Source organism: Schistocerca serialis, chromosome 10 (genome assembly GCF_023864345.2).
Source record: "Schistocerca serialis cubense isolate TAMUIC-IGC-003099 chromosome 10, iqSchSeri2.2, whole genome shotgun sequence".
Classification (NCBI taxonomy): domain Eukaryota; kingdom Metazoa; phylum Arthropoda; class Insecta; order Orthoptera; family Acrididae; genus Schistocerca; species Schistocerca serialis.
The window spans coordinates 29,067,004-29,092,553 of NC_064647.1; positions in this window are offsets into that span (position 1 = coordinate 29,067,004).

A 25,550-nucleotide genomic window follows, 5' to 3' on the forward strand; every position below is an offset into this window, starting at 1 on the left:
CTGACATTCTTATTGACGACGAATCACAGAAATTGCTTCGGAATAAAATACTAAAGGCACAATGCCGACTTAAGTACAAGAAAACTGACTCTTCTTACTGTCTATGCTTTGATCCATTCCTGTGATACTAGTTATAGATTCCGATGCTTCACTTCAGGTTTACTGTATCCCTCTGACCTTCTTATTGACGATGAAACACAGAAATTGCATCGAAGTTATATACAAAAGGCACAATGCCGACTTAAGTACAATAAATCTGACTCTTTCTACTGTCTATGCTTTGAACCATACCTGTGACACTAGTTATGGATTCCGATGCTTCACTTCAGGTTCACTGTATCCCTCTGACCTTCTTATGGACGTTGAAACACTGAAATTGCATCGGAATTATATACAAAAGGCACAATGCCGACTTTAGTACAAGAAAACTGACTCTTATTACTGTCTATGCTTTGAACCATTCCTGTGACACTAGTTATAGATTCCGATGCTTCACTTCAGTTTTACTGTATCCCTCTGACCTTCTTATTGACGATGAAACACAGAAATTGCATTGGAAATAAATACAAAAGGCACAACGCCGACTTAAGTACAAGAAAACTGACTCTTCTTACTGTCTATGATTTAAACCATTCATGTGACACTAGTTATAGATTCCGATGCTTTACTCCAGGTTTACTGTATCCCTATGACCTTCTTATTGACGATGAATCACAGAAATTGCTTCGGAATTGAATACAAAAGGCACAATCCCGACTAAAGTACAAGAAAACTGACTCTTCTTACTGTCTATGCTTTGATCCATTCCTGTGACACTAGTTATAGATTCCGATGCTTCACTTCAGGTGTACTGTATCCCCCTGACCTTCTTATTGACGATGAAACATAGAAATTGCATCGGAATTAAATAGAAAAGGAACAATGCCGACTAAAGTACAAGAAAACTGACTCTTCTTACTGTGTATGTTTTGAACCATTCCTGTGCCACTAGTTATAGATTCCGATGCTTCACTTCAGGTTTACTGTATCCCTCTGACCTTCTTATTGACGATGAAACACAGAAATTGCATCGGAATAAAATACAAAAGGCACAACGCCGACTTAAATATAAGAAAACTGACTCTTCTTACTGTCTATGTTTGAACCATTCCTGTGACACTAGTTATAGATTCCGATGCTTCACTTCAGGTTTACTGTATCCCTCTGACCTTCTTATTGACGATTAAACACAGAAATTGTATCGGAATTAAATACAAAAGGCACAAAGCCGACTTAAGTACAATAAAACTGACTCTTTCTACTGTCTATGATTTGAACCATTCCTGTGACACTAGTTATGGATTCCGATGCTTCACTTCAGGTTCACTGTATCCCTCTGACCTCCTTATGGACGTTGAAACACAGAAATTGCATCGGAATGAACTACAAAAGGCACAACGCCGACTTAAGTACAAGAAAACTGACTCTTCTTACTGTCTACGTTTTGAACCATTAATGTGACACTAGTTATGGATTCCGATGTTTCACTTCAGATTTGCTGTATCCCTCTGACCTTCTTACTGACGATGAGACACAGAAATTGCACCGGAATTAAATACAAAAGGCACAATGCCGACTTAAGTACAACAAAACTGACTCTTCTTACTGTCTACATTTTAAACCATTAATGTGACACTAGTTATAGATTCCGATGCTTTACTCCAGGTTTACTGTATCACTCTGACATTCTTATTGACGACGAATCACAGAAATTGCTTCGGAATAAAATACTAAAGGCACATTGCCGACTTAAGTACAAGAAAACTGACTCTTCTTACTGTCTATGCTTTGATCCATTCCTGTGATACTAGTTATAGATTCCGATGCTTCACTTCAGGTTTACTGTATCCCTCTGACCTTCTTATTGACGATGAAACACAGAAATTGCATCGAAATTATATACAAAAGGCACAATGCCGACTTAAGTACAATAAAACTGACTCTTTCTACTGTCTATGTTTTGAACCATTCCTGTGACACTAGTTATGGATTCCGATGCTTCACTTCAGGTTCACTGTATCCCTCTGACCTTCTTATGGACGTTGAAACACTGAAATTGCATCGGAATTATATACAAAAGGCACAATGCCGACTTTAGTACAAGAAAACGGACTCTTATTACTGTCTATGTTTTGAACATTTCCTGTGACACTAGTTATAGATTCCGATGCTTCACTTCAGTTTTACTGTATCCCTCTGACCTTCTTATTGACGATGAGACACAGAAATTGCATCGGAAATAAATACAAAAGGCACAACGCCGACTTAAGTACAAGAAAACTGACTCTTCTTACTGTCTATGATTTAAACCATTCATGTGACACTAGTTATAGATTCCGATGCTTTACTCCAGGTTTACTGTATCCCTATGACCTTCTTATTGACGATGAATCACAGAAATTGCTTCGGAATTGAATACAAAAGGCACAATCCCGACTAAAGTACAAGAAAACTGACTCTTCTTACTGTCTATGTTTGTACCATTCCTGTGACACTAGTTATAGATTCCGATGCTTCACTTCAGGTTTACTGTATCCCTCAGACCTTCTTATTGACGATGAAACACAGAAATTGCATCGGAATTAAATACAAAAGGCACAATGCCGACTTAAGTACAAGAAAACTGACCCTTCTTACTGTCTATGTTTTAAACCATTCATGTGACACTTATTATAGATTCAGATGCTTCACTTCAGGTTTACTGTATCCCTCTGTCCATCTTATTGACGATGAAACACAGAAATTGCATCGGAATTAAATACAGAAGGCACAATGCCCACTTAAGTACCAGATAACTGACTCTTCTTACTGTCTATGTTTTGAACCATTCATGTGACACTATTTATAGATTCCGATGCTTCACTTCAGGTTTACTGTATCGCGCTGACCTTCTTATTGACGATGAAACACAGAAATTGCATCGGAATGAAATACAAAAGGCACAACGCCGACTTAAGTACAAGAAAACTGGCTCTTCTTACTGTCTATGCTTTGATCCATTCCTGTGACACTAGTTATAGATTCCGATGCTTCACTTCAGGTTTACTGTATCCCTCTGACCTTCTTATTGACGATGAAACACAGAAATTGCATCGAAATGAAATACAAAAGGCACAATGCCGACTTAAGTACAATAAAACTGACTCTTTCTACTGTCTATGATTTGAACCATTCCTGTGACACTAGTTATGGATTCCGATGCTTCACTTCAGGTTCACTGTATCCCTCTGACCTTCTTAAGGACGTTGAAACACAGAAATTGCATCGGAATGAAATACAAAAGGCACAACGCCGACTTAAGTACAAGAAAACTGACTCTTCTTACTGTCTACGTTTTGAACCATTAATGTGACACTAGTTATGGATTCCGATGTTTCACTTCAGATTTAGTGTATCCCTCTGACCTTCTTACTGACAATGAGACACAGAAATTGCACCGGAATTAAATACAAAAGGCACAATGCCGACTTAAGTACAACAAAACTGACTCTTCTTACTGTCTACGCTTTAAACCATTAAAGTGACACTAGTTATAGATTCCGATGCTTTACTCCAGGTTTACTGTATCACTCTGACATTCTTATTGACGACGAATCACAGAAATTGCTTCGGAATAAAATACTAAAGGCACAATGCCGACTTAAGTACAAGAAAACTGACTCTTCTTACTGTCTATGCTTTGATCCATTCCTGTGATACTAGTTATAGATTCCGATGCTTCACTTCAGGTTTACTGTATCCCTCTGACCTTCTTATTGACGATGAAACACAGAATTTGCATCGAAATTATATACAAAAGGCACAATGCCGACTTAAGTACAATAAATCTGACTCTTTCTACTGTCTATGTTTTGAACCATACCTGTGACACTAGTTATGGATTCCGATGCTTCACTTCAGGTTCACTGTATCCCTCTGACCTTCTTATGGACGTTGAAACACTGAAATTGCATCGGAATTATATACAAAAGGCACAATGCCGACTTTAGTACAAGAAAACTGACTCTTATTACTGTCTATGCTTTGAACCATTCCTGTGACACTAGTTATAGATTCCGATGCTTCACTTCAGTTTTACTGTATCCCTCTGACCTTCTTATTGACGATGAAACACAGAAATTGCTTTGGAAATAAATACAAAAGGCACAACGCCGACTTAAGTACAAGAAAACTGACTCTTTTTACTGTCTATGATTTAAACCATTCATGTGACACTAGTTATAGATTCCGATGCTTTACTCCAGGGTTACTGTATCCCTATGACCTTCTTATTGACGATGAATCACAGAAATTGCTTCGGAATTGAATACAAAAGGCACAATCCCGACTAAAGTACAAGAAAACTGACTCTTCTTACTGTCTATGCTTTGATCCATTCCTGTGACACTAGTTATAGATTCCGATGCTTCACTTCAGGTGTACTGTATCCCCCTGACCTTCTTATTGACGATGAAACATAGAAATTGCATCGGAATTAAATAGAAAAGGAACAATGCCGACTAAAGTACAAGAAAACTGACTCTTCTTACTGTGTATGTTTTGAACCATTCCTGTGCCACTAGTTATAGATTCCGATGCTTCACTTCAGGTTTACTGTATCCCTCTGACCTTCTTATTGACGATGAAACACAGAAATTGCATCGGAATTAAATACAAAAGGCACAACGCCGACTTAAATATAAGAAAACTGACTCTTCTTACTGTCTATGTTTGAACCATTCCTGTGACACTAGTTATAGATTCCGATGCTTCACTTCAGGTATACTGTATCCCTCTGACCTTCTTATTGACGATTAAACACAGAAATTGCATCGGAATTAAATACAAAAGGCACAATGCCGACTTAAGTACATGAAAACTGACCCTTCTTACTGTCTATGATTTAAACCATTCATGTGACACTTATTATAGATTCAGATGGTTCACTTCAGGTTTACTGTATCCCTCTGTCCATCTTATTGACGAAGAAATACAGAAATTGCATCGGAATTAAATACAGAAGGCACAATGCCCACTTAAGTACCAGATAACTGACTCTTCTAACTGTCTAAGTTTTGAACCATTCATGTGACACTATTTATAGATTCCGATGCTTCACTTCAGGTTTACTGTATCCCACTGACCTTCTTATTGACGATGAAAGACAGAAATTGCATCGAAATTAAATACAAAAGGCAGAATGCCGACTTAAGTACAATAAAGCTGACTCTTCCTACTGTCTATGTTTTGAACCATTCCTGTGACACTAGTTATGGATTCAGATGCTTCACTTCAGGTTCACTGTATCCCTCTGACCTTCTTATGGACGTTGAAACACTGAAATTGCATCGGAATTAAATACAGAATGCACAATGCCCACTTAAGTACCAGATAACAGATAATTCTTACTGTCTATGTTTTGAACCATTCATGTGACACTAGTTATAGATTCCGATGCTTCACTTCAGGTTTACTGTATCGCGCTGACCTTCTTATTGACGATGAAACTCAGAAATTGCATCGGAATTAAATACAAAAGGCACAACGCCGACTTAAGTACAAGAAAACTGACTCTTCTTACTGTCTATGTTTTGAACCATTCCTGTGACACTAGTTATAGATTCCGATGCCTCACTTCAGGTTTACTGTATCCCTCTGACCTTCATATTGACGATGAAACACAGTAATTGCACCGGAATTAAATACAAAAAGGACAATGCCGAATTAAGTACAACAAAACTGACTCTTCTTACTGTCTATGTTTTACACCATTCATGTGACACTAGTTATAGATTCCGATGCTTTACTCCAGGTTTACTGTATCACTCTGACATTCTTATTGACGATGAATCACAGAAATTGCTTCGGAATTAAATACAAAATGCACAATACCGACTTAAGTACAAGAAAACTGACTCTTCTTACTGTCTATGCTTTGATCCATTCCTGTGACACTAGTTATAGTTCCCGATGCTTCACTTCAGGCTTACTGTATCCCTCTGACCTTGTTATTGACGTTGAAACGTAGAAATTGCATCGGAATTAAATAGAAAATGAACAATGCCGACTTAAGTACAAGAAATTTGACTCTTCTTACTGTCTATGTGTTGAACCTTTCCTGTGACACTAGTCATAGATTCCGATGCTTCACTTCAGGTTTACTGTATCCCTCTGACCTTCTTATTGACGATGAAACACAGAAATTGCATCGGAATTAAATACAGAATGCACAATGCCGACTTAAGTACAAGATAACTGACTCTTCTTACTGTCTATGTTTGAACCATTCCTGTGACACAAGTTATAGATTCCGATGCTTCACTTCAGGTTTACTGTATCCCTCTGACCTTCTTATTGCCGATGAAACACATAAATTGCATCGGAATTAAATACAAAAGGCACAATGCCGACTTAAGTACAAGAAAACTGTCTCTTCTTACTGTCTATGCTTTGATCAATTCCTTTGACACTACTTATAGTTCCCGATGCTTCACTTCAGGTTTACTGTATCCCTCTGACCTTCTTATTGACGACGAATCACAGAAATTGCTTCGGAATTAAATACAAAAGGCACAATGCCGACTTAAGTACAAGAAAACTGTCTCTTCTTACTGTCTATGCTTTGATCCGTTCCTGTGACACTAGTTATAGATTCCGATGCTTCACTTCAGGTTTACTGTATCCCTCTGACCTTCTTATTGACGATGAAACATAGAAATTGCATCGGAATTAAAAAGAAAAGGAACAATGCCGACTTAAGTACAAGAAAACTGACTCTTCTTGCTGTCTATGTTTTGAACTATTCCTGTGACGCTAGTTACAGTTTCCGATGCTTCACGTCAGGTTTACTGTGTCCCTCTGACCTTCGTATTGACGATGAAACACAGAAATTGATTCGGAATTAAATACAAAAGGCACAATGCCGACTTAAGTACAAGATAACTGACACTTCTTACTGTCTACGTTTTAAACCATTCATGTGACACTAGTTATAGATTCCGATGCTTTACTCCAGGTTTACTGTATCACTCTGACATTCTTATTGACGACGAATCACAGAAATTGCTACGGAATAAAATACTAAAGGCACAATGCCGACTTAAGTACAAGAAAATTGTCTCTTCTTACTGTCTATGTGTTGAACCTTTCCTGTGACACTGGTCATAGATTCCGATGCTTCACTTCAGGTTTACTGTATCCCTCTGACCTTCTTATTGACGATGAAACACAGAAATTGCATCGGAATTAAATACAAAAGGCACAATGCCGACTTAAGTACAAGATAACTGACTCTTCTTACTGTCTATGTTTTGAACCATTCATGTGACACTAGACTCCGATGCTTCACTTCAGGTTTACTGTATCCCTCTGACTTTCTTATTGACGATGAAACACAGAAATCGCATCGGAATTAAATACAAAAGGCACAACGCCGACTTAAGTTCAAGAAAACTGACTCTTCTTACTGTCTATGTTTTGAACCATTCCTGTGACACTAGTTATAGATTCCGATGCTTCACTTCAGGTTTACTGTACCCCTCTGACCTTGTTATTGACGATGAAACGTAGAAATTGCATCGGAATTAAATAGAAAATGAAGAATGTCGACTTAAGTACAAGAAAATTGACTCTTCTTACTGTCTATGTTTTGAACTATTCCTGTGACGCTAGTTATAGATTCCGATGCTTCACGTCATGTTTACTGTGTCCCTCTGACCTTCGTATTGACGATGAAACACAGAAATTGATTCGGAATTAAATACAAAAGGCACAATGCCGACTTAAGTACAAGATAACTGACACTTCTTACTGTCTACGTTTTTAACCATTCATGTGACACTAGTTATAGGTTCCGATGCTTTACTCCAGGTTTACTGTATCACTCTGACATTCTTATTGACGACGAATCACAGAAATTGCTACGGAATAAAATACTAAAGGCACAATGCCGACTAAAGTACAAGAAAACTGACTCTTCTTAGTGTCTATGCTTTGATCCATTCCTGTGACACTAGTTATAGATTCCGATGCTTCACTTCAGGTTTACTGTATCTCACTGACCTTCTTATTGACGATGAAAGACAGAAATTGCATCGAAATTAAATACAAAAGGCAGAATGCCGACTTAAGTACAGTAAAGCTGACTCTTCCTAGTGTCTATGTTTTGAACCATTCCTGTGACACTAGTTATGGATTCCGATGCTTCACTTCAGGTTCACTGTATCCCTCTGACCTTCTTATGGACGTTGAAACACAGAAATTGCATCGGAATTAAATACAAAAGGCACAATGCCGACTTAAGTACAAGATAACTGACTCTTCTTACTGTCTATGTTTTGAACCATTCATGTGACACTAGACTCCGATGCTTCACTTCAGGTTTACTGTATCCCTCTGACTTTCTTATTGACGATGAAACACAGAAATCGCATCGGAATTAAATACAAAAGGCACAACGCCGACTTAAGTTCAAGAAAACTGACTCTTCTTACTGTCTATGTTTTGATCCATTCCTGTGACACTAGTTATAGTTCCCGATGCTTCACTTCAGGTTTACTGTATCCCTCTGACCTTGTTATTGACGATGAAACGTAGAAATTGCATCGGAATTAAATAGAAAATGAACAATACCGACTTAAGTACAAGAAAATTGACTCTTCTTACTGTCTATGTGTTGAACCTTTCCTGTGACACTAGTCATAGATTCCGATGCTTCACTTCAGGTTTACTGTATCCCTCTGACCTTCTTATTGACGATGAAACACAGAAATTGCATCGGAATTAAATACAAAAGGCACAATGCCGACTTAAGTACAAGATAACTGACTCTTCTTACTGTCTATGTTTTGAACCATTCATGTGACACTAGACTCCGATGCTTCACTTCAGGTTTACTGTATCCCTCTGACTTTCTTATTGACGATGAAACACAGAAATCGCATCGGAATTAAATACAAAAGGCACAACGCCGACTTAAGTTCAAGAAAACTGACTCTTCTTACTGTCTATGTTTTGAACCATTCCTGTGACACTAGTTATGGATTCCGATGCTTCACTTCAGGTTTACTGTATCGCGCTGACCTTCTTATTGACGATGAAACACAGAAATTGCATCAGAATTAAATACAAAAGGCACAACGCCGACTTAAGTACAAGAAAACTGACTCTTCTCACTGTCTATGTTTTGAACCATTCCTGTGACACTAGTTATAGATTCCGATGCTTCACTTCAGGTTTACTGTATCCCTCTGACCTTCTTATTGACGATGAAACACAGAAATTGCACCGGAATTAAATACAAAAGGCACAATGCCGACTTAAATACAAGAAAACTGACTCTTCTTACTGTCTATGTTTTACACCATTCATGTGACACTAGTTATAGATTCCGATGCTTTACTCCAGGTTTACTGTATCACTCTGACATTCTTATTGACGATGAATCACAGAAATTGGTTCGGAATTAAATACAAAAGCCACAATGGAGACTTAAGTAAAAGAAAACTGATTCTTCTTACTGTCTATGCATTGATCCATTCCTGTGACATTAGTTATAGTTCCCGATGCTTCACTTCAGGTTTACTGTAACCCTCTGACCTTGTTAATGACGATGAAACATAGAAATTGCATCGGAATTAAATAGAAAAGGAACAATGCCGACTTAAGTACAAGAAAACTGACTCTTCTTACTGTCTATGTTTTGAACAATTGCTGTGACGCTAGTTATAGATTCCGATGCTTCACTTCAGGTTTACTGTATCCCTCTGACCTTCTAATTGACGATGAAAGGCAGAAATTGCATCGGAATTAAATACAAAAGGCCCAATGCCGACTTAAGTACAATAAAGCTGACTCTTCCTACTGTCTATGTTTTGAACCATTCCTGTGACACTAGTTATGGATTCCGATGCTTCACTTCAGGTTCACTGTATCCCTCTGACCTTCTTATGGACGTTGAAACAGTGAAATTGCATCGGAATTATATACAAAAGGCACAATGCCGACTTTAGTACAAGAAAACTGACTCTTCTTACTGTCTATGATTTAAACCATTCATGTGACACTAGTTATAGATTCCGATGCTTTACTCCAGGTTTACTGTATCCCTATGACCTTCTTATTGACGATGAATCACAGAAATTTCTTCGGAATTGAATACAAAAGGCACAATCCCGACTAAAGTACAAGAGAACTGACTCTTCTTACTGTCTATTTTTGATCCATTCCTGTGACACTAGTTATAGATTCCGATGCTTCACTTCAGGTTTACTGTATCCCCCTGACCTTCTTATTGACGATGAAACATAGAAATTGCATCGGAATTAATTAGAAAAGGAACAATGTCGACTTAAGTACAAGAAAACTAACTCTACATACTGTTATGCTTTGATCCATTCCTGTGACACTAGTTATAGATTCCAATGCTTCACTTCAGGTTTACTGTATCCCCCTGACCTTCTTATTGACGATGAAACACAGAAATTGCATCGGAATTAAATACAAAAGGCACAATGCCGACTTAAGTATAAGAAAACTGACTCATCTTACTGTCTAAGTTTTGAACCAATCATGTTACACTAGTTATAGATTCCGATGCTTCACTTCAGGTTTACTGTATCCCTCTGACCTTCTTATTGACGATGAAACACAGAAATTGCATCGGAATTAAATACAAAAGGCACAACGCCGACTTAAGTACAAGAAAACTGACTCCTCTTACTGTCTATGTTTTGAACCATTCCTGTGACACTAGTTATAGATTCCGATGCTTCACTTCAGGTTTACTGTATCCCTCTGACCATCTTATTGACGATGAAACACAGAAATTGCATCGGAATTAAATACAGAATGCACAATGCCCACTTAAGTACCAGATAACTGACTATTCTTACTGTCTATGTTTTGAACCATTAATGTGACACTAGTTATAGATTCCGATGCTTCACTTCAGGTTTACTGTATCGCGCTGACCTTCTTATTGACGATGAAACACAGAAATTGCATCGGAATTAAATACAAAAGGCACAACGCCGGCTTAAGTACAAGAAAACTGACTCTTCTTACTGTCTATGTTTTGAACCATTCCTGTGACACTAGTTATAGATTCCGATGCTTCACTTCAGGTTTACTGTATCCCTCTGACCTTCATATTGACGATGAAACACAGAAATTGCACCGGAATTAAATACAAAAACGACAATGCCGACTTAAGTACAACAAAACTGACTCTTCTTACTGTCTATGTTTTACACCATTCATGTGACACTAGTTATTGATTCCGATGCATTACTCCAGGTTTACTGTATCACTCTGACATTCTTATTGACGATGAATCACAGAAATTGCTTCGGAATTAAATACAAAATGCACAATACCGACTTAAGTACAAGAAAACTGACTCTTCTTACTGTCTATGTTTTGATCCATTCCTGTGACACTAGTTATAGTTCCCGATGCTTCACTTCAGGTTTACTGTATCCCTCTGACCTTGTTATTGTCGATGAAACGTAGAAATTGCATCGGAAATAAATAGAAAATGAACAATGCCGACTTAAGTACAAGAAAATTGACACTTCTTACTGTCTATGTTTTGAACCTTTCCTGTGACACTAGTCATAGATTCCGATGCTTCACTTCAGGTTTACTGTATCCCTCTGACCTTCTTATTGACGATGAAACACAGAAATTGCATCGGAGATAAATACAAAAGGCACAATGCCGACTTAAGTACAAGATAACTGACTCTTCTTACTGTCTATGTTTTGAACCATTCATGTGATACTAGACTCCGATGCTTCACTTCAGGTTTACTGTATCCCTCTGACTTTCTTATTGACGATGAAACACAGAAATCGCATCGGAATTAAATACAAAAGGCACAACGCCGACTTAAGTACAAGAAAACTGACTCTTCTTACTGTCTATGTTTTGAACCATTCCTGTGACACTAGTTATAGATTCCGATGCTTCACTTCAGGTTTACTGTATCCCTCTGACCTTGTTATTGACGATGAAACGTAGAAATTGCATCGGAATTAAATAGAAAATGAACAATGCCGACTTATGTACAAGAAAATTGACTCTTCTTACTGTCTATGTTTTGAACCTTTCCTGTGACACTAGTCATACATTCCGATGCTTCACTTCAGGCTTACTGTATCCCTCTGACCTTCTTATTGACGATGAAACACAGAAATTGCATCGGAATTAAATACAAAAGGCACAATGCCGACTTAAGTACAAGATAACTGACTCTTCTTACTGTCTATGTTTTGAACCATTCATGTGACACTAGATTCCGATGCTTCACTTCCGGTTTACTGTATCCCTCTGACCTTCTTATTGACGATGAAACACAGAGATTGCATCGGAATTAAATACAAAAGGCACAACGCCGACTTAAGTACAAGAAAACTGACTCTTCTTACTGACTATGTTTGAACCGTTCCTGTGACACTAGTTGTAGATACCGATGCTTCACTTCAGGTTTACTATATCCCTCTGACCTTCTTATTGCCGATGAAACACAGAAATTGCATCTGAATTAAATACAAAAGGCACAATGCCGACTTAAGTACAAGAAAACTGACTCTTCTTACTGTCTATGCTTTGATCCATTCCTGTGACACTAGTTATAGTTCCCGATGCTTCACTTCAGGTTTACTGTATCCCTCTGACCTTCGTATTGACGACGAATCACAGAAATTGCTTCGGAATTAAATACAAAAGGCACAATGCCGAATTAAGTTCAAGAAAACTGACTCTTCTTACTGTCTATGTTTTGAACCATTCATGTGACACTAGATTCAGATGCTTCACGTCCGGTTTACTGTATCCCTCTGACCGTCTTATTGACGATGAAACACAGAGATTGCATCGGAATTAAATACAAAAGGCACAACGCCGACTTAAGTACAAGAAAACTGACTCTTCTTACTGTCTATGTTTGAACCATTCCTGTGACACTAGTTATAGATTCCGATGCTTCACTTCAGGTTTACTATATCCCTCTGACCTTCTTATTGCCGATGAAACACAGAAATTGCATCTGAATTAAATACAAAAGGCACAATGCCGACTTAAGTACAATAAAACTGACTCTTCCTACAGTCTATGTTTTGAACCATTCCTGTGACACTAGTTATGGATTCCGATGCTTCACTTCAGGTTCACTGTTACCCTCTGACCTTGTTATGGACGATGAAACACTGAAATTGCTTCGGAATTATATACAAAAGGCACAATGCCGACTTAAGTACAAGAAAACTGACTCTTCTTAGTGTCTATGCTCTGATCCATTCCTGTGACACTAGTTATAGATTCCGATGCTTCACTTCAGGTTTACTGTATCCCCCTGACCTTCTTATTGACGATGAAACATAGAAATTGCATCGGAATTAAATAGAAAAGGAACAATGCCGACTTAAGTACAAGAAAACTGACTCTTCTTACTGTGTATGTTTTGAACCGTTCCTGTGCCACTAGTTATAGATTCCGATGCTTCACTTCAGGTTTACTGTATCCCTCTGACCTTGTTATTGACGATGTAACGTAGAAATTGCATCGGAATTAAATAGAAAATGAACAATGCCGACTTATGTACAAGAAAATTGACTCTTCTTACTGTCTATGTTTTGAACCTTTCCTGTGACACTAGTCATACATTCCGATGCTTCACTTCAGGTTTACTGTATCCCTCTGACCTTCTTATTGACGATGAAACACAGAAATTGCATCGGAGTTAAATACAAAAGGCACAATGCCGACTTAAGTACAAGATAACTGACTCTTCTTACTGTCTATGTTTTGAACCATTCATGTGATACTAGACTCCGATGCTTCACTTCAGGTTTACTGTATCCCTCTGACTTTCTTATTGACGATGAAACACAGAAATCGCATCGGAATTAAATACAAAAGGCACAACGCCGACTTAAGTACAAGAAAACTGACTCTTCTTACTGTCTATGTTTTGAACCATTCCTGTGACACTAGTTATAGATTCCGATGCTTCACTTCAGGTTTACTGTATCCCTCTGACCTTGTTATTGACGATGTAACGTAGAAATTGCATCGGAATTAAATAGAAAATGAACAATGCCGACTTATGTACAAGAAAATTGACTCTTCTTACTGTCTATGTTTTGAACCTTTCCTGTGACACTAGTCATACATTCCGATGCTTCACTTCAGGTTTACTGTATCCCTCTGACCTTCTTATTGACGATGAAACACAGAAATTGCATCGGAATTAAATACAAAAGGCACAATGCCGACTTAAGTACAAGATAACTGACTCTTCTTACTGTCTATGTTTTGAACCATTCATGTGACACTAGATTCCGATGCTTCACTTCCGGTTTACTGTATCCCTCTGACCTTCTTATTGACGATGAAACACAGAGATTGCATCGGAATTAAATACAAAAGGCACAACGCCGACTTAAGTACAAGAAAACTGACTCTTCTTACTGTCTATGTTTGAACCGTTCCTGTGACACTAGTTATAGATACCGATGCTTCACTTCAGGTTTACTATATCCCTCTGACCTTCTTATTGCCGATGAAACACAGAAATTGCATCTGAATTAAATACAAAAGGCACAATGCCGACTTAAGTACAAGAAAACTGACTCTTCTTACTGTCTATGCTTTGATCCATTCCTGTGACACTAGTTATAGTTCCCGATGCTTCACTTCAGGTTTACTGTATCCCTCTGACCTTCGTATTGACGACGAATCACAGAAATTGCTTCGGAATTAAATACAAAAGGCACAATGCCGAATTAAGTTCAAGAAAACTGACTCTTCTTACTGTCTATGTTTTGAACCATTCATGTGACACTAGATTCAGATGCTTCACGTCCGGTTTACTGTATCCCTCTGACCTTCTTATTGACGATGAAACACAGAGATTGCATCGGAATTAAATACAAAAGGCACAACGCCGACTTAAGTACAAGAAAACTGGCTCTTCTTACTGTCTATGTTTGAACCATTCCTGTGACACTAGTTATAGATTCCGATGCTTCACTTCAGGTTTACTATATCCCTCTGACCTTCTTATTGCCGATGAAACACAGAAATTGCATCTGAATTAAATACAAAAGGCACAATGCCGACTTAAGTACAATAAAACTGACTCTTCCTACAGTCTATGTTTTGAACCATTCCTGTGACACTAGTTATGGATTCCGATGCTTCACTTCAGGTTCACTGTTACCCTCTGACCTTGTTATGGACGATGAAACACTGAAATTGCTTCGGAATTATATACAAAAGGCACAATGCCGACTTAAGTACAAGAAAACTGACTCTTCTTAGTGTCTATGCTCTGATCCATTCCTGTGACACTAGTTATAGATTCCGATGCTTCACTTCAGGTTTACTGTATCCCCCTGACCTTCTTATTGACGATGAAACATAGAGATTGCATCGGAATTAAATAGAAAAGGAACAATGCCGACTTAAGTACAAGAAAACTGACTCTTCTTACTGTGTATGTTTTGAACCGTTCCTGTGCCACTAGTTATAGATTCCGATGCTTCACTTCAGGTTTACTGTATCCCTCTGACCTTCTTATTGACGATGAAACACAGAAATTGCATCGGAAGTAAATACAAAAGGCACAATGCCGACTTAAGTATAAGAAAACTGACTCATCTTACTGTCTAAGTTTTGAACCATTCATGTGACACTAGTTATAGATTCCGATGCTTCACTTCAGGTTTACTGTATCGCGCTGACCTTCTTATTGACGATGAAACACAGAAATTGCATCGGAATTAAATACAAAAGGCACAACTTCTACTTAAGAGCAAGAAAACTGACTCTTCTTACTGTCTATGTTTTGAACCATTCCTGTGACACTAGTTATAGATTCCGATGCTTCACTTCAGGTTTACTGTATCCCTCTGACCTTCTTATTGACGATGAAACACAGAAATTGCACCGGAATTAAATACAAAATGCACAATGCCTACTTAATTACAACAAAACTGACTCTTCTTACTGTCTGTGTTTCACACCATTCATGTGACACTAGTTATAGATTCCGATGCTTTACTCCAGGTTTACTGCATCACTCTGACATTCTTATTGCCGATAAATCACAGAAATTGCTTCGGAATTAAATACAAAATGCACAATGCCGACTTAAGTACAAGAAAACTGTCTTTACTTACTGTCTATGCTTTGATCCATTCCTGAGACACTAGTTATAGTTCCCGATGCTCAACTTCAGGTTTACTGTATCCCTCTGACCTTGTTATTGACGATGAAACATAGAAATTGCATCGGAATTAAATACAAAAGGCAGAATGCCGACTTAAGTACAAGAAAAATGACTCTTCTTACTGTCTATGTATTGAACCTTTCCTGTGACACTAGTCATAGATTCCGATGCTTCACTTCAGGTTTTCTGTATCCCTCTGACCTTCTTATTGACGATGAAACACAGAAATTGCATCGGAATTAAATACAAAAGGCACAATGCCTACCTAAGTACAAGATAACTGACTCTTCTTACTGTCTATGTTTGAACCATTCCTGTGACACTAGTTATAGATTCCGATGCTTCACTTCAGGTTTACTGTATCCCTCTGACCTTCTTATTGCCGATGAAACACATAAATTGCATCGGAATTAAATACAAAAGGCACAATGCCGACTTAAGTACAAGAAAACTGTCTCTTCTTACTGTCTATGCTTTGATCAATTCCTTTGACACTACTTATAGTTCCCGATGCTTCACTTCAGGTTTTTCTGTATCCCTCTGACCTTCTTATTGACGACGAATCACAGAAATTGCTTCGGAGTTAAATACAAAAGGCACAATGCCGACTTAAGTACAAGAAAACTGTCTCTTCTTACTGTCTATGCTTTGATCCGTTCCTGTGACACTAGTTATAGATTCCGATGCTTCACTTCAGGTTTACTGTATCCCACTGACCTTCTTATTGACGATGAAAGACAGAAATTGCATCGAAATTAAATACAAAAGGCAGAATGCCGACTTAAGTACAATAAAGCTGACTCTTCCTACTGTCTATGTTTTGAACCATTCCTGTGACACTAGTTATGGATTCCGATGCTTCACTTCAGGTTCACTGTATCCCTTTGACCTTCTTATGGACGTTGAAACACTGAAATTGCATCGGAATTAAATACAGAATGCGCAATGCCCACTTAAGTACCAGATAACTGACTATTCTTACTGTCTATGTTTTGAACCATTCATGTGACACTAGTTATAGATTCCGATGCTTCACTTCAGGTTTACTGTATCGCGCTGACCATCTTATTGACGATGAAACACAGAAATTGCATCGGAATTAAATACAAAAGGCACAACGCCGACTTAAGTACAAGAAAACTTACTCTTCTTACTGTCTATGTTTTGAACCATTCCTGTGACACTAGTTATAGATTCCGATGCTTCACTTCAGGTTTACTGTATCCCTCTGACCTTCAAATTGACGATGAAACACAGAAATTGCACCGGAATTAAATACAAAAAGGACAATGCCGAATTAAGTACAACAAAACTGACTCTTCTTACTGTCTATGTTTTACACCATTCATGTGACACTAGTTATAGATTCCGATGCTTTACTCCAGGTTTACTGTATCACTCTGACATTCTTATTGACGGTGAATCACAGAAATTGCTTCGGAATTAAATACAAAATGCACAATACCGACTTAAGTACAAGAAAACTGACTCTTCTTACTGTCTATGATTTGATCCATTCCTGTGACACTAGTTATAGTTCCCGATGCTTCACTTCAGGTTTACTGTATCCCTCTGACCTTGTTATTGACGATGAAACGTAGAAATTGCATCGGAATTAAATTGAAAATGAACAATGCCGACTTAAGTACAAGAAAATTGACTCTTCTTACTGTCTATGTGTTGAACCTTTCCTGTGAAACTAGTCATAGATTCCGATGCTTCACTTCAGGTTTACTGTATCCCTCTGATCTTCTTATTGACGATGAAACACAGAAATTGCATCGGAATTAAATACAAAAGGCACAATGCCGACTTAAGTACAAGATAACTGACTCTTCTTACTGCCTGTGTTTTGAACCATTCATGTGACACTAGACTCCGATGTTTCACTTCAGGTTTACTGTATCCCTCTGACTTTCTTATTGACGATGAAACACAGAAATCGCATCGGAATTAAATACAAAACGCACAACGCCGACTTAAGTTCAAGAAAACTGACTCTTCTTATTGTCTACGTTTTGAACCATTCCTGTGACACTAGTTATAGATTCCGATGCTTCACTTCAGGTTTACTGTATCCCTCTGACCTTGTTATTGACGATGAAACGCAGAAATTGCATCGGAATTAAATAGAAAATGAAGAATGTCGACTTAAGTACAAGAAAATTGACTCTTCTTACTGTCAATGTTTTGAACATTTCCTGTGACACTAGTCACACATTCCGATGCTTCACTTCAGGTTTACTGTATCCCTCTGACCTTCTTATTGACGATGAAACACAGAAATTGCATCGGAATTAAAAACAAAAGGCACAATGCCGACATAAGTACAAGAAAACTGACTCTTCTTACTGTCTATGTTTTGAACCATTCCTGTGACACTAGTTATAGTTCCCGATGCTTCACTTCAGGTTTACTGTATCCCTCTGACCTTCGTATTGACGACGAATCACAGAAATTGCCTCGGAATTAAATACAAAAGGCACAATGCCGACTTAAGTTCAAGAAAACTGTCTCTTCTTACTGTCTATGTTTTGTTCCGTTCCTGTGACACAAGTTATAGATTCCGATGCTTCACGTCAGGTTTACTGTATCCCTCTGACCTTCGTATTGACGACGAATCACAGAAATTGCCTCGGAATTAAATACAAAAGGCACAATCCCGACTTAAGTTCAAGAAAACTGTCTCTTCTTACTGTCTATGTTTTGATCCGTTCCTGTGACACAAGTTATAGATTCCGATGCTTCACTTCAGGTTTACTGTATCCCTCTGACCTTCTTATTGACGATGAAACACAGAAATTGCATCGGAATTAAATACAAAAGGCACAATGCCGACTTAAGTACAATAAAACTGACTCTTCCTACTGTCTATGTTTTGAACCATTCCTGTGACACTAGTTATGGATTCCGATGCTTCACTTCAGGTTTACTGTATCGCGCTGACCTTCTTATTGACGATGAAACACAGATATTGCTTCGGAATTAAATACAAAAGGCACAACGCCGACTTAAGTACAAGAAAACTGACTCTTCTTACTGTCTATGTTTTGAACCATTCCTGTGACACTAGTTATAGATTCCGATGCTTCACTTCAGGTTTACTGTATCCCTCTGACCTTCTTATTGACGATGAAACACAGAAATTGCACCGGAATTAAATACAAAAGGCACAATGCCGACTTAAATACAACAAAACTGACTCTTCTTACTGTCTATGCTTTACACCATTCATGTGACACTAGTTATAGATTCCGATGCTTTACTCCAGGTTTACTGTATCACTCTGACATTCTTATTGACGATGAATCACAGAAATTGGTTCGGAATTAAATACAAAAGGCACAATGGAGACTTAAGTAAAAGAAAACTGATTCTTCTTACTGTCTATGCATTGATCCATTCCTGTGACATCAGTTATAGTTCCCGATGCTTCACTTCAGGTTTACTGTAACCCTCTGACCTTGTTAATGACGATGAAACATAGAAATTGCATCGGAATTAAATAGAAAAGGAACAATGCCGACTTAAGTACAAGAAAACTGACTCTTCTTACTGTCTATGTTTTGAACTATTGCTGTGACGCTAGTTATAGATTCCGATGCTTCACTTCAGGTTTACTGTATCCCTCTGACCTTCTAATTGACGATGAAAGGCAGAAATTGCATCGGAATTCAATACAAAAGGCCCAATGCCGACTTAAGTACAATAAAGCTGACTCTTCCTACTGTCTATGATTTGAACCATTCCTGTGACACTAGTTATGGATTCCGATGCTTCACTTCAGGTTCACTGTATCCCTCTGACCTTCTTATGGACGTTGAAACAGTGAAATTGCATCGGAATTATATACTAAAGGCACAATGCCGACTTTAGTACAAGAAAACTGACTCTTCTTACTGTCTATGTTTGAACCATTCCTGTGACACTAGTTATAGATTCCGATGCTTCACTTCAGGTTTACTGTATCTCACTGACCTTCTTATTGACGATGAAAGACAGAAATTGCATCGAAATTAAATACAAAAGGCAGAATGCCGACTTAAGTACAGTAAAGCTGACTCTTCCTACTGTCTATGTTTTGAACCATTCCTGTGACACTAGTTATGGATTCCGATGCTTCACTTCAGGTTCACTGTATCCCTCTGACCTTCTTATGGACGTTGAAACACAGAAATTGCATCGGAATTAAATACAAAAGGCACAATGCCGACTTAAGTACAAGATAACTGACTCTTCTTACTGTCTATGTTTTGAACCATTCATGTGACACTAGACTCCGATGCTTCACTTCAGGTTTACTGTATCCCTCTGACTTTCTTATTGACGATGAAACACAGAAATCGCATCGGAATTAAATACAAAAGGCACAACGCCGACTTAAGTTCAAGAAAACTGACTCTTCTTACTGTCTATGTTTTGATCCATTCCTGTGACACTAGTTATACTTCCCGATGCTTCACTTCAGGTTTACTGTATCCCTCTGACCTTGTTATTGACGATGAAACGTAGAAATTGCATCGGAATTAAATAGAAAATGAACAATGCCGACTTAAGTACAAGAAAATTGACTCTTCTTACTGTCTATGTGTTGAACCTTTCCTGTGACACTAGTCATAGATTCCGATGCTTCACTTCAGGTTTACTGTATCCCTCTGACCTTCTTATTGACGATGAAACACAGAAATTGTATCGGAATTAAATACAAAAGGCACAATGCCGACTTAAGTACAAGATAACTGACTCTTCTTACTGTCTATGTTTTGAACAATTCATGTGACACTAGACTGCGATGCTTCACTTCAGGTTTACTGTATCCCTCTGACTTTCTTATTGACGATGAAACACAGAAATCGCATCGGAATTAAATACAAAAGGCACAACGCCGACTTAAGTTCAAGAAAACTGACTCTTCTTACTGTCTATGTTTTGAACCATTCCTGTGACACTAGTTATGGATTCCGATGCTTCACTTCAGGTTTACTGTATCGCGCTGACCTTCTTATTGACGATGAAACACAGAAATTGCATCGGAATTAAATACAAAAGGCACAACGCCGACTTAAGTACAAGAAAACTGACTCTTCTTACTGTCTATGTTTTGAACCATTCCTGTGACACTAGTTATAGATTCCGATGCTTCACTTCAGGTTTACTGTATCCCTCAGACCTTCTTATTGACGATGAAACACAGAAATTGCACCGGAATTAAATACAAAAGGCACAATGCCGACTTAAATACAAGAAAACTAACTCTTCTTACTGTCTATGTTTTACACCATTCATGTGACACTAGTTATAGATTCCGATGCTTTACTCCAGGTTTACTGTATCACTCTGACATTCTTATTGACGATGAATCACAGAAATTGGTTCGGAATTAAATACAAAAGCCACAATGGAGACTTAAGTAAAAGAAAACTGATTCTTCTTACTGTCTATGTATTGAACCATTCCTGTGACTGTGGTTCCGATGCTTCACTTCAGGTTTACTGAATCCCTCTGATCTTCTTATTGACGATGAAACACAGAAATAACTTTGGACTTAAATACAAAGGGCACAATGCCGACTCAAGTACAAGAAGACTGGCTCTTCTTACTGTCTATGTTTTTAACCATTCCTGTGACCCTAGTTATAGATTCCGATGCTTCACTTCAGGTTTACTGTATCCCTCTGACCTTCTAATTGACGATGAAAGGCAGAAATTGCATCGGAATTAAATACAAAAGGCCCAATGCCGACTTAAGTACAATAAAGCTGACTCTTCCTACTGTCTATGTTTTGAACCATTCCTGTGACACTAGTTATGGATTCCGATGCTTCACTTCAGGTTCACTGTATCCCTCTGACCTTCTTATGGACGTTGAAACAGTGAAATTGCATCGGAATTATATACAAAAGGCACAATGCCGACTTTAGTACAAGAAAACTGACTCTTCTTACTGTCTATGATTTAAACCATTCATGTGACACTAGTTATAGATTCCGATGCTTTACTCCAGGTTTACTGTATCCCTATGACCTTCTTATTGACGATGAATCACAGAAATTTCTTCGGAATTGAATACAAAAGGCACAATCCCGACTAAAGTACAAGAGAACTGACTCTTCTTAATGTCTATGTTTGATCCATTCCTGTGACACTAGTTATAGATTCCGATGCTTCACTTCAGGTTTACTGTATCCCCCTGTCCTTCTTATTGACGATGAAACATAGAAATTGCATCGGAATTAATTAGAAAAGGAACAATGTCGACTTAAGTACAAGAAAACTGACTCTTCATACTGTTATGCTTTGATCCATTCCTGTGACACTAGTTATAGATTCCGATGCTTCACTTCAGGTTTACTGTATCCCTCTGACCTTCTTATTGACGATGAAACACAGAAATTGCATCGGAATTAAATACAAAAGGCACAACGCCGACTTAAGTACAAGAAAACTGACTCCTCTTACTGTCTATGTTTTGAACCATTCCTGTGACACTAGTTATAGATTCCGATGCTTCACTTCAGGTTTACTGTATCCCTCTGACCTTCATATTGACGATGAAACACAGAAATTGCACCGGAATTAAATACAAAAACGACAATGCCGACTTAAGTACAACAAAACTGACTCTTCTTACTGTCTATGTTTTATACCATTCATGTGACACTAGTTATTGATTCCGATGCATTACTCCAGGTTTACTGTATCACTCTGACATTCTTATTGACGATGAATCACAGAAATTGCTTCGGAATTAAATACAAAATGCACAATACCGACTTAAGTACAAGAAAACTGACTCTTCTTACTGTCTATGTTTTGAACCATTCCTGTGACACTAGTTATAGATTCCGATGCTTCACTTCAGGTTTACTGTATCCCTCTGACCTTCTTATTGACGATGAAACACAGAAATTGCATCGGAGTTAAATACAAAAGGCACAATGCCGACTTAAGTACAAGATAACTGACTCTTCTTACTGTCTATGTTTTGAACCATTCATGTGATACTAGACTCCGATGCTTCACTTCAGGTTTACTGTATCCCTCTGACTTTCTTATTGACGATGAAACACAGAAATCGCATCGGAATTAAATACAAAAGGCACAACGCCGACTTAAGTACAAGAAAACTGACTCTTCTTACTGTCTATGTTTTGAACCATTCCTGTGACACTAGTTATAGATTCCGATGCTTCACTTCAGGTTTACTGTATCCCTCTGACCTTGTTATTGACGATGAAACGTAGAAATTGCATCGGAATTAAATAGAAAATGAACAATGCCGACTTATGTACAAGAAAATTGACTCTTCTTACTGTCTATGTTTTGAACCTTTCCTGTGACACTAGTCATACATTCCGATGCTTCACTTCAGGTTTACTGTATCCCTCTGACCTTCTTATTGACGATGAAACACAGAAATTGCATCGGAATTAAATACAAAAGGCACAATGCCGACTTAAGTTCAAGAAAACTGACTCTTCTTACTGTCTATGTTTTGAACCATTCATGTGACACTAGATTCCGATGCTTCACTTCCGGTTTACTGTATCCCTCTGACCTTCTTATTGACGATGAAACACAGAGATTGCATCGGAATTAAATACAAAAGGCACAACGCCGACTTAAGTACAAGAAAACTGACTCTTCTTACTGTCTATGTTTGAACCGTTCCTGTGACACTAGTTATAGATACCGATTCTTCACTTCAGGTTTACTATATCCCTCTGACCTTCTTATTGCCGATGAAACACAGAAATTGCATCTGAATTAAATACAAAAGGCACAATGCCGACTTAAGTACAAGAAAACTGACTCTTCTTACTGTCTATGCTTTGAATCATTCCTGTGACACTAGTTATAGTTCCCGATGCTTCACTTCAGGTTTACTGTATCCCTCTGACCTTCGTATTGACGACGAATCACAGAAATTGCTTCGGAATTAAATACAAAAGGCACAATGCCGACTTAAGTTCAAGAAAACTGACTCTTCTTACTGTCTATGTTTTGAACCATTCATGTGACACTAGATTCCGATGCTTCACGTCCGGTTTACTGTATCCCTCTGACCTTCTTATTGACGATGAAACACAGAGATTGCATCGGAATTAAATACAAAAGGCACAACGCCGACTTAAGTACAAGAAAACTGACTCTTCTTACTGTCTATGTTTGAACCATTCCTGTGACACTAGTTATAGATTCCGATGCTTCACTTCAGGTTTACTATATCCCTCTGACTTTCTTATTGCCGATGAAACACAGAAATTGCATCTGAATGAAATACAAAAGGCACAATGACGACTTAAGTACAATAAGAGTGACTCTTCCTACAGTCTATGTTTTGAACCATTCCTGTGACACTAGTTATGGATTCCGATGCTTCACTTCAGGTTCACTGTATCCCTCTGACCTTCTTATGGACGTTGAAACACAGAAATTGCATCGGAATTAAATACAAAAGGCACAATGCCGACTTAAGTACAAGATAACTGACTCTTCTTACTGTCTATGTTTGAACCATTCCTGTGACACTAGTTATAGATTCCGATGCTTCACTTCAGGTTTACTGTATCTCACTGACCTTCTTATTGACGATGAAAGACAGAAATTGCATCGAAATTAAATACAAAAGGCAGAATGCCGACTTAAGTACAGTAAAGCTGACTCTTCCTACTGTCTATGTTTTGAACCATTCCTGTGACACTAGTTATGAATTCCGATGCTTCACTTCAGGTTCACTGTATCCCTCTGACCTTCTTATGGACGTTGAAACACAGAAATTGCATCGGAATTAAATACAAAAGGCACAATGCCGACTTAAGTACAAGATAACTGACTCTTCTTACTGTCTATGTTTTGAACCATTCATGTGACACTAGACTCCGATGCTTCACTTCAGGTTTACTGTATCCCTCTGACTTTCTTATTGACGATGAAACACAGATATCGCATCGGAATTAAATACAAAAGGCACAACGCCGACTTAAGTTCAAGAAAACTGACTCTTCTTACTGTCTATGTTTTGATCCATTCCTGTGACACTAGTTATAGTTCCCGATGCTTCACTTCAGGTTTACTGTATCCCTCTGACCTTGTTATTGACGATGAAACGTAGAAATTGCATCGGAATTAAATAGAAAATGAACAATGCCGACTTAAGTACAAGAAAATTGACTCTTCTTACTGTCTATGTGTTGAACCTTTCCTGTGACACTAGTCATAGATTCCGATGCTTCACTTCAGGTTTACTGTATCCCTCTGACCTTCTTATTGACGATGAAACACAGAAATTGCATCGG